The 10,807-nt window shown below is 39.5% G+C and overlaps 1 long non-coding RNA gene across 1 annotated transcript; it reads left to right on the forward strand.

Moving 5' to 3' along the window:
* Nucleotides 1-4,766: 4,766 nt before the first annotated feature.
* On the forward strand, nt 4,767-9,733 carry LOC129658545 (uncharacterized). The gene is made up of 3 exons (XR_008717399.1): nt 4,767-5,396; nt 6,156-6,233; nt 6,348-9,733. It is a non-coding gene; the product is annotated as an uncharacterized LOC129658545 (long non-coding RNA).
* Nucleotides 9,734-10,807: the final 1,074 nt, after the last annotated feature.

Here is a 10,807-nt window from a genome sequence, read left to right on the forward strand (position 1 = left end):
TGACTTCACTGTCACTTTCCTGGTGCCTCAGATGGTAAAGAATCTGCCTGCAATGCAGGAGACTTGGGTTCAGTCCCTGGGTCTGGAAGATCCCCTGTAAAAGGGAATGGCTACCCACTCCAGTATTCTTGCGTGGAAGATTCATGGACAGAGGAATTTGGTGGGCTACAGTCCATGGGGTCACAAAGAGTCTGACATGACTGAGTGGTTAACAACAATAACAATGTTATTTTTAACAGCAGCCAGGAGTGAAATAGAACAGACAGTGGGCCATCGTTAACAGTATATGAAGTCCCCGGAGAGAGAAAAGGGTCCTGGGATTGTGGTTTTCAGACTGAAGAAGCATCATCAGTTCATAGTCTCAGGAATTCATTTAATCATTAAGCTTTACTGAAATGCAACTACGCATAAGACTCTCTTCTAGGTACTGGGATACAGTGAAGGACAAGACAGGCCAGGTCCTGTCCTCAGGGAGCTTCCATTCTGGTGTTGGTGAGTGGGCAGGCAACACACAGACCATTGAAAAAGCCAGAGAGTGAAGAGAACTATACAGAGAAAAAAGAGTGATGGAGTAGAGTGAATAAATAGCCACTTTAGATGGGACAGTCAGGGAAGGCCTCTCTGAGGAGGTACACTTTAACTAGAAGCTCAATGTCAAGAAGCACCTCGTTACGAAAAGATTCCATCAGTATGCAATAAATTCATCTTGTGTGAGGAAAGATACAGGCTGGCATTATGGAAAGCAGGTGCACAGCTTCTGAACAGAGGCCCACTTTCCCCTGTGCACAACACCTGTAAACTCAATGTGTCTGCCTCTTAGGGAGACTGGCCTCTTGTTACTCAGTTGAACATCTGTTTGGACAGAAGATATTTTGAAGGTGAATTTTTTTTCAATCAATAGTTTAAAAAAATAATAGACATAATCAGAAATAAAATGAGAGCAAAAATTATAACTCACTTGCATCAGGAAAACAAAGACTCCTGGAAATAACCCTTAGAAGAAATTTGTAGAAACTATATGCTAAAAAAGATACATAAACTTCATAAATGTGCAGCAGTATATAATAATTTTAATTAGTTCCTGAAATTACCTACTCAGCAGTCTATAAATTTTTCCACTTAAAATAGGGGTTAAAAATATAATTCTAATCCAAACGCTTTCCTTTGCAGTTTCACAAAATAATTTTAAATTTTGTTTTGGAAAAATAAAAAATCAAGGCTAGAGAAGAAAAGAAAGCACGGTTGTGCACTTTCCCTATGAAATGCTAGTTATAAAATGAAGCGATATTTGGCAAAACTAATACAATATTGTAAAGTTTAAAAATAAAATAAAAAAAAATAAAATGAAGTGTTAGACAAAAAGTTGGACAGACTGTTGAATTCACATATAAATCATTAGGCACAACAGTCTTGAAAGAGACACACAAATTTAACATTTCAAAATAAGCATCATAAGCCCATGGGAAGGATGGGTTTTCTTACTAAAAAAGTATTGGGAAAATAATTCTTTTTTTGAGAAACAAAATATAGCTGTAGTTTTACCCATACCATGCACTGAAATAAATTGTAGTGCATTAAAGACATGGATATTAAAATAGTATAAAACCACTCCAGGATTTCTAAAATACTAAAATAAAACATAGGAAAGCAGCCTGATGTTGGATTCCAGCATTTAAGCAAAAAAGAGAGTGAGAGAAACAGATTGACTATATAAAATTGTCTATATAAACACTGACACAAAATATATATAACCCTATATTATATATAATAGACTATAATATTACATATATAAATAATATAATAACAAAGAAGATTAAAAGGCAAATGACAAATCGAGGAAAACATTTACAACACTTCCTACAAAATATGACATTTTATTAATCATTAGTCTTCATTGTTCACTAGAAAATAAGCAAAGGACATAAGTAGACAATTCATAAATAAGAAAGACAGATGTCTAAGAAACATGTTAAAATGTCCAACTTCAGTAGTAATCAAAGATGTGCAAGTTAAGCTGTATAATACCATTTTCATCTTCTTTGATTGATAAATATTAAAAAGTTTATAATTCCCAGTGATGTTTGAGGGCTGATGATGGAATAAGGACTCATGCACAGCAGCTGACCTGTATGTTGGTGAATTTCTAGAAAGCATTTTGTGATATGAAGTTGAGAGCCTTACAAAGTTTCTTAAGCCACCCTCCCTAAATCCTCCCCCCAAATTAAGATGATAATTTAGTGTCACCAACTTAAAAAAAAATTCCAACTAAATTCTTGTAGTCCAGCTGTGACACTTTTAGGTTTTAATGAATACTCTGACCATTTCTTGGCATAGGCTCATTAGTTTTTAAAGAAAACGTTGGTACTCCCTTGATTCATCTTTGAGAGTTGGGGCAATCTTCTTAGTATCGGTTTTCTAACTTTTATCAAAGGTGTTAATTCAACTTGATGGGCTATTAAAATCTTGGAGTCTTCCATTTGCTGGCAATGGAATCATTGGGTCCTCTTATCTCCAAAACACACATATTCAGGAGAATATATTTGGAGAACCGCTGGCCTAGAAGCGAGCAGGACAAGTAGTCATTTGATTTTTTTTCTTTTTTTGGAGGGAGGGATTGGCAAAAATCTGAGTTGAAAAGTGAAATTATGATGTGATAGTTTCAATCACATTTCAGCCAGTGTATGAGAGCTATTTTGATGCCATCCTAACACCCTAGCTGGACTTGGACAGTCACATACTACTTTTAATGTGAGACCAGTTCATGGTTTCCCAGCTAGACCTTATTTTTCTCAAGAGAAAGTCCTGTCTTCAACTTTAAAAAAAAATTCTCCATAGTTATTTGCACAGATAAATGATCAGTATAGATTTGCTAAATGAACTTAATTCATAGAACAACAAACTCTGAGAAGAGCCTATAGAAAGTTCTGGGAGCCTACCCACAGCAGCAATTTAGGATTACTGAGTAAGCTTGTTAAGGAATGTCACGAAATCTTTATCTTTTCATTATCCCAGTTGTAGCTGAGGATAAGCTGAATAAAGTTTGAGGCTGAAGATTTTAATGACCATAAAACTCCTTTAAAATTCTCTAGATGCGCTCCACCTCAGGGTGCCAATAACAATGGCAGATAATCATGGGACTAAAATGGTATTATCCAGTTCATCCAGATCCTTAATTATGCTATGGGGAAAATGAGAGGGGGTGTGAGAGACCCAAATAAAGGAATTAGCTCTTACTGGAAAACAATTTTTAAAACCCAACACTTCTCATGTATCTGCTTTGGAGGTTTCTTTTCTTTTAAGGGAAGATTTCTTGGAATGAGCTATTGAGGTTGGGTATTGAATGTTCTTTGTCTTGTTTTTTTTTATACGTATATTTATTTATATGTATACACTTTCAGACCAGAGATCTTGGGCAATATCCGATTTTGCTCTGATTGTTAACGAAAGGTACAGTTTGGCTGCCTACCGCTCAAAAGCCAGTAAACAGGCCAGATTGGTGAAAAGGAAAGTTTGTTTTGTTTCAGATGCCAGCAACTGCAGGGGAGTGCAGACATCTGTTCAGAGGCTGACTCCCCCCACCCTACAGCCCCCAACCCCCCACAACTGGCATCCAGTGAGGTAAGATCTTTTACAGACAGAAGGAGGCAGAAACAGCACAGTCATCTCTGCCAGCCATCTTCAAATTGGTCATCGGTGGTCTGACCAGCATCATCTTGGTTGTTTTAGGTACAGTTAATCTTCAGTTCCAGGGTCCGTTTGTTCCCATTCCTTTGAGGCCAGTTCTTGGAATTATGGTTGCACATGTCGTGGGTACAGTCTGGTTATCATGTAGCTAATTTCTTCCACCTGGGATTTCAGTAGCTATAAGACAGCTCACAGGATATGGCTCAGAATATTATCTATAGTTCTTGAGAAGGATCTAAATGTCCTTGACTATGCTTCATGACTACATTATTATTATTTGGTTATATATTATTATTTGGTTACATATTATTATTTGGTTATATATATTTATTATTCATTTCAAATAATAAATTGAAACAATTTTGACTGTTTCAAATAGTCAGAAACAAATTTGAACTGTTTTCCTTTGTTTCTACATTTCTCATTTCTCTTATTAAACTTATTCTTTGGTTAAAGTTTTCCACAGACAAAAGGCAGGCAAAGGACATGGGGTGAGGATAGGGTGGGCAGCAAGGACCATAAAATCCTGCTCTGTTGAGATTTTGAGATGTTGAGATTTTGCTCTTTCCAGTTATAATAACAATAATGGCTAACTTGTTTATAGCACTAATTAATCATCAGGCACCATCCTAAGTATTTCACAAATACTAATTCATTTAACTTAATGTAGTCTTGTTAGATGGAGAAGGCAATGGCAACCCACTCCAGTACTCTTGTCTGGAAAATCCCATGGATGGAGGAGCCTGTAGGCTGCAATCCATGGGGTCGCGAAGAGTCAGACACGACTGAGCGACTTCACTTTCACTTTTCACTTGCATGCATTGGAGCAGGAAATGGCAACCCACTCTAGTGTTCTTGCCTGGAGAATCCCAGGGACAGGGGAGCCTGATGGGCTGCCGTCTATGGAGTCGCACAGAGTTGGACACGACTGAAGCGACTTAGCAGCAGCAGCAGCGGCAGTCTTGTTAGATGAAAATTTTTTATTGCCTATTTTATAGTTAAGGAATTCGAAGCACAGCAAGATTAAGTAGTTTGTCCATTGTCACAGAGCCAGGTAGTGCTAGTGCTGGGCTTCACACACGTCAGGCTCTTCCTGCAATGAGGTAGAGGGTACAGGGAGTCTGTTGACTTTTGAGTGAAACTGTGCATATGAAAATCTGGTCTGATCTATAGACCTTTCCAGGCTGTATTTTCCATAGTAGTAAAAATGAGAATCATAATTACTTCCTAAGTTTAATAGAGTAAAAGATCATGTATGAGCCAATAACTACAATAGGTCCCTGAGCATGGTGGATACTCAGCATATATGAGTTTTTGTCTTTAATGACAAGAAACTCTCTGAACAAAGAAAGTCTGCTTTCTCTGGTAGCCATGTTATCTAGGGCTTCTGTCCTCATCCTCAGAGGCCCGGTGTCAGGAAATAAGAATAGGCTGAACGTGACCTTAACTCTCATGTCCCACAGCCTGCATGTTTGGAAGAGCTATCACTCACACCTGCACATATTTTGAGTAACTCTCTAAAAGTGCATATAAGGAGATGAGAGTGAAGTCCTCAAGTGAACTGAATCTCCTGGGACTTTTCTATGGTGATGAAGCGGTGTGTTATTTTTAAGTACTACCAGCCATAGGCCTCACCAAAGCGTCTAAGTTTTTTCAAAGCTGTAAAACAAAGTATAAGACATGGCATAAAGATTCTGATGCATGCTTCTGGGGTGAGTCTCTACCATCTCAAAGCAACCCCTAAACGAGATGAGCCTTGGCGGGCCCCAAAGTGAGAAGGAGGGTGGGCCTGCCAGGGCCACTGGCCTGCAGTTCACTGTTGAGCGTCCAGTGCCCTGAACTCTGCCTGCTGCCCCTCCCTGATGCAAAGCCTGGACAGCCTGCCTTCCACAGACCTGGAGATCTTCAGATCTTGTCTGAGGATGATACGAGGAAAAACCTCGCTCTCTGACCAAGGTGGAATAGGACAAACCTGTTGGAAACCTGTGTATGTTCCGGGGGCTAGAATCAAAGCGTCACCATGGCACTTGCCTCTGAGGAGTTCTCTGGAAATGGGTGGAATGAAAGGCATGGTGTTTAGAATGCAGCACCTGACAGTAATAGGGCTCCCCCAGTCTGGCCCATATTACTGTTATGATATAAAAGCTGATGCTTCCTGGAACACTATTCTAAGAGTATTGCATGAAATGACTCATTGAGTCTTCACAATGGCCTTATTATCTCTTACCATGAAGTAACAGAGACTCAGAGAGCCCAGTAGCCCTCTCCTCCTCAGCTGCCAATCTTTATTGACCTCCCCCTGCTCTCTGGGAGAAACCAGTCTCCATCACACAGCTGCTGCTAAGGCCCTTCATGACCTAGCTTCCAAACAGCCCTTGGGGTAAATTATTTTTTCCCCTTCACATTCCACATTCAGGTTGTGATGAATTGGGTTCAGGTCTTCAAATGTATTATATTCTCCATTACCGCAGGACCTTTGCACAGGACCTCTGCCTGAAATCACCTCTCTTTTACTCCCTAAGCAGGATAATCACTACTTGGACTTTGAGGTAAACTTAGATCCAGCAGTTATTCCTACTGTTTATTGTTTACTCTTCTTTGCTTATCAGACACATTTTACTTTATTGTATTGACTGATGTAACTGTTGATTTCTACTCTCTAGATTCAAGGCTCCATGTGGCCAGACTTTCCACAGACCATGGAGCATACCATCGAGTGGGTCCTCAAAAAATGTTTTTTGATGAATGAGAGATTGACTTTCTTTTGCTCTGCTGTCTCAGCCACACTACTGTTCCACCCCTGAAAACCATAATTTAAAGTGCCTGTTGATAATTATCATTATCAGTTTGACTTAATTAATCCTTTGTTGTCTCTATCCTTGCCAAGCAAAAGCAAAAATCTTTCTATGCCAAAATCCTTAGTTCAAAAGAAGTTATAATGTCAAACAATGAAGGAAAGCAGTTAAAAGAAATGACTTTTTTTTTTTTTTTTTATAGCTATTCTCCTGTTTCCCTCGAAGCCACTGACACATGCATAACCCTGGTCTCTCTGTAACCTTACAGCCCCGGAAACCACACATCATGTGCTTTGGATCTCACATATCACTCATGCTCAGAGGCAGGGCAAGAATGGAAAAAGCTTTGGTTTTAGGGTAAAACAAACTCAGGTCATATTCCCAGCAGAGCCACTCTCTAGATTTTGTGCATGAATTTGTGCATGAAGTTAAATCTCTCAGGGTCTCAATTTCCTCTTCTCTGAAATGGGGATGCTAACATCGACTTCATGAAGTGGTTATGAGGGTTCAAGGAAATAAATGTCAAGTGTCTGGTGAAGGGACAAACTTATAGCGAACAGTAGCTGATGCCAACTTTCTTTTCTCTCTTCTTTCTTTGCCTTATCCCATGGGATTTTGGTCCAGGAACTTTATAGCATCTTTGCAGGAATTACTGACTGGGCTTCAGTGGATCTGTGAACACCCTGAAATTACATGAAGACTGTGGAAGTTGATAAGGGCTTTTATTTCTAGAAAGTATCTGGATCAGTTTCCTGAGGCTGCTGCAACAAAGGATCATAAACTTGGTGGCTTAAACAATAGAAAACTTAGGCCTCACAGATCTGGAGGCTAGAGGTCTGCAATCAAGGTGTCTGCAGGGCTGGTTCCTTCTGAAGGTGCTGAGGGACAGTCTGTTTCAAGTCTCTTTCCAGTTTCTGGTGGTCTCAGGCACTCCTTGGCTTTAGAAGGTATTCATGTTGTTTCTTCATATTGTCTTCCTCTATACATGTTTCTGTGTCTCCTCTGTCCATGGGATTTCCCAGGAAAGAATACTGGAGTGGGTTGACATTTCCTTCTTCAGGGGATGTTCCCAACCCAGGGATTGAACTCTTGGCTCCTGCTGCATCTCCTGCATTGCAGGTGACTTCTTTACTGCCGAGTCACCAGGGAAGCCCTGTCTCTGTGCTCAGATTTCCCTTTTGTATAAGGGTATCAGTCATATTGGATTAGGGCTCACTCTAATTACCTCACTTCAACTTAACCAATTGCAAAGACCCTATTTCCAAATTATATCATATTCCCAAGATCTGGGGGTTAAATTTCAATATAGCTCTTTAGAGGTGACACAATTCATTCGAGCAATACCCATAGCTTTCACTGGATTCCTAAAGAAGTCTTTAGTCCTTCCAAAGATTAAAAACTAGTGGCTGGAAAATCTGCTTTATGGCTTGTCTTATATAAATCTAATCGACAAGTTTGTAGGCTCGAGATGTGCCAGGGTGTGTCTTAAATGCTAAATCATGGAGAAACAACAACGTGATTTTGATGGGGTTATTTAGGCATGTACTAATGGATGGAGAGTACAGAAAGTCTCTTTTCACACCAGTCTTGGTTCTGGTTGGCAGAACCGTTGCTATTTGGTTAAAATCTTAATGGCTGTGTTAAGAATTCCTTGAATCCCACTCATAAAGTTTACATTCCCGTGGGTGAGACAATTTTATCAAATAACATAAATGAACATATAATTATACATTGAGATTAATGCTAGGATAGAAAGAAAAATGATTCTATAAAAGCATATAATTAAGGAATTTGACTTGGCCTGAATTAGTCAGGGAAGGTTTCACTGAGGAAATGATGCTTCCTTTGAGATTGGAAAAACAAATTCAAGTGCACCTAAGGAGAAGAGTATTTCAGGCAGAGGAATAGCACATACAAAGGCCCTGTGGTAGGAGGGAACATGTTACCTTAGAGAAATTAAAAGAAAGCCAATGAGGCTGGAGCAGAGATTTGGAAGTGGGAGAGTGAGAGAATGGTGTGAGGTGAAGCTAAAGGACTTTTGGACATTGTGAATAATTTGGTATCTCATCCTAGGAGATATGGGAAACCACCAAAAGGGTTAGACACCAAAAGGTGTCTCCATCTTAACCTGTGTTTCAACCTATACTCTTAGCCTTACTCCTCTTGACTTTTTGAAATTCTTAGCCCTGATTCTTTAGAGATGCTACTTTATTCTGGTACCTTCCTATTACTCTGACTATGCCTTTCCATTGTTATTATTATTTTTTTCCTGTCTGTTCCTTATCTATTGCCTTCCACTCTCTTCTTGAGTCATCTCATCCTATTGCATCATTTCAGCTACCACCCTCTGTAGACATCTCCAAAACTTTTTCTCTGGGCTGCAGTTGCCTTTTGCTATTTGCTTATGAAATAAACACTACACAATTTTGATCACATGAATATCAACAAGGTCTGCTTGAACTCTGTTTTGGAATGCTATGCATAACTTCTATATAGATGATGTTATTAAATCCATATCATTTGGACTATTAACACAGATTTGCCACAGGGCGAAAGAGAATGAATCACCTTTCAGGAGGCTTGAACAAGGATTGCTGGGGTGCTCTCAGCAAGGCCTCCCAGTCAGCAGTGAAAACAGCTGACAAATAGTTTGCCTTGTGCTCTCTCCTTATACATGAAACACATGCTTTGAGTTTGTTGAGGTTTCTGCTCATCTTCCCTGAGGGACCCTGACTCAGGGTTACAGTCACCCACTGCTTACGTCCATGTGGGCATAGAACATCTCCCTAGCTAGTAGCTGAATGCATCTGAATGTTGATGTGGCAAGGTCTACGTGAGTACTGAAAATCAGATTTAATTGGAAGCCAGTGGGTCTGATGCTCAGAGAGTGATGCTTCTAAGGCACCTATTGTGGAAGAGAATCTGAAGGAATAGAGGAAGAGAGGGAGAGAGAGAGGGGAGAAAGGAGCAAGAGAGAAAAAGATCCAAACCAGTATTTACTAAACACAGCACGATTGCTTTCACATATATGTTAATACTTAATCCTCACAAGCATGCTGGCAGGTGGGTATTTGGGGCTGGGAATCAATCATTTTTATTTTGTAGTTGATGTTCTTTCGATTATATCTCAAAGTCTAGATCATGGATTTGGTGAAAAATCAGAACTTTGAGTCATACTGGTTTCTCTCACTCCCATGAAGACTCAGCTACCATTGAGTTTCCTGAGCATTTTCCTTGAGAGATCTTGTCCTGACCCTACACATTTAAGACTAGTCAGCCAGAAACTCAAATCACATGATACTCAAACCACAAAGCCAGAAACTCAAACCACAGCAAGTACTGGCAAACAAGGGAACCCGCAGTTGAACTGAGACAATCAACACTGTCCTAGCCCCTAAATCTCTCCCATTTATGGCAGTTCTTCCTGAATGCTAGTCTAGGTTTGTCCTCCTGATGTGGCTCAGTTCACAGTCTTTGAAACTGAACTTGTTTTCTCTTGTGGTTTTTTTTTTTTTTTTTTTTTTGTTTTTTTAACTGACTTTAACTCAGTATTTAAAAGGATTCACCTGCCAGGCCCCTCATGGGTCATGGAAGACTTATTTTATTTCCTTGGATGCTTCATAATTTTACCTGAGCGCAAAATTCTCATACTTGTCTACTTGGCTGATACTTCACATGCTCCATTGCTGAACCCTTCAAGGACAGGAGAGAACTCAGAAAGGGCTATGTATGGAAGAACTGATTATAAGAAGAGCCTTTGAGTACTTCAGGAACAGCTTCCTTAAATTGTTTGTACTCTCCCCTGCTCCCATGACAGAAATATTATATTATGAAATTTGAAGGGAAGTTTGTCCAGCAAGAATTATCTGTTCTAGTCATCATTAATGGATTATATTGAGCAAGTGCTCATTCAGCCAAACCCCATTACTCTGAGCAAATTCCTTTCTGCTCAATTCAATTCGTCATTCTATCCTTGGGGACTCCAAAAAGTTTTGTACAAAATCTACTAGCATATATAGTAATTGCTCTCCAGTGGTGAGTTCCTGTGTTGGGTAATCCCAATATATGTGCATCTACTTCTGGATTTTTATTTATTTATTTTTTTGCCTCAGTGCTCAGAGTTTTGCAGCTAATACTGGTGCACTGAATTTTTGGAAGAGTTTACATTCTCACAGTCACCTTCAGCCATGATGTCCAGACACTGCTAAATCATTCCCTGTTCTGCACTTGCTGCTATTCCTTATTATCCACATCTTGGCACTGACTGAGACATAGATTCAACCCATTTCCATTGTTTCAATAAACAGACAAACAAGAAAATTATTCAA

The sequence above is a fragment of the Bubalus kerabau genome, chromosome 8 (assembly GCF_029407905.1).
Source record: "Bubalus kerabau isolate K-KA32 ecotype Philippines breed swamp buffalo chromosome 8, PCC_UOA_SB_1v2, whole genome shotgun sequence".
Taxonomy (NCBI): Eukaryota; Metazoa; Chordata; class Mammalia; order Artiodactyla; family Bovidae; genus Bubalus; species Bubalus kerabau.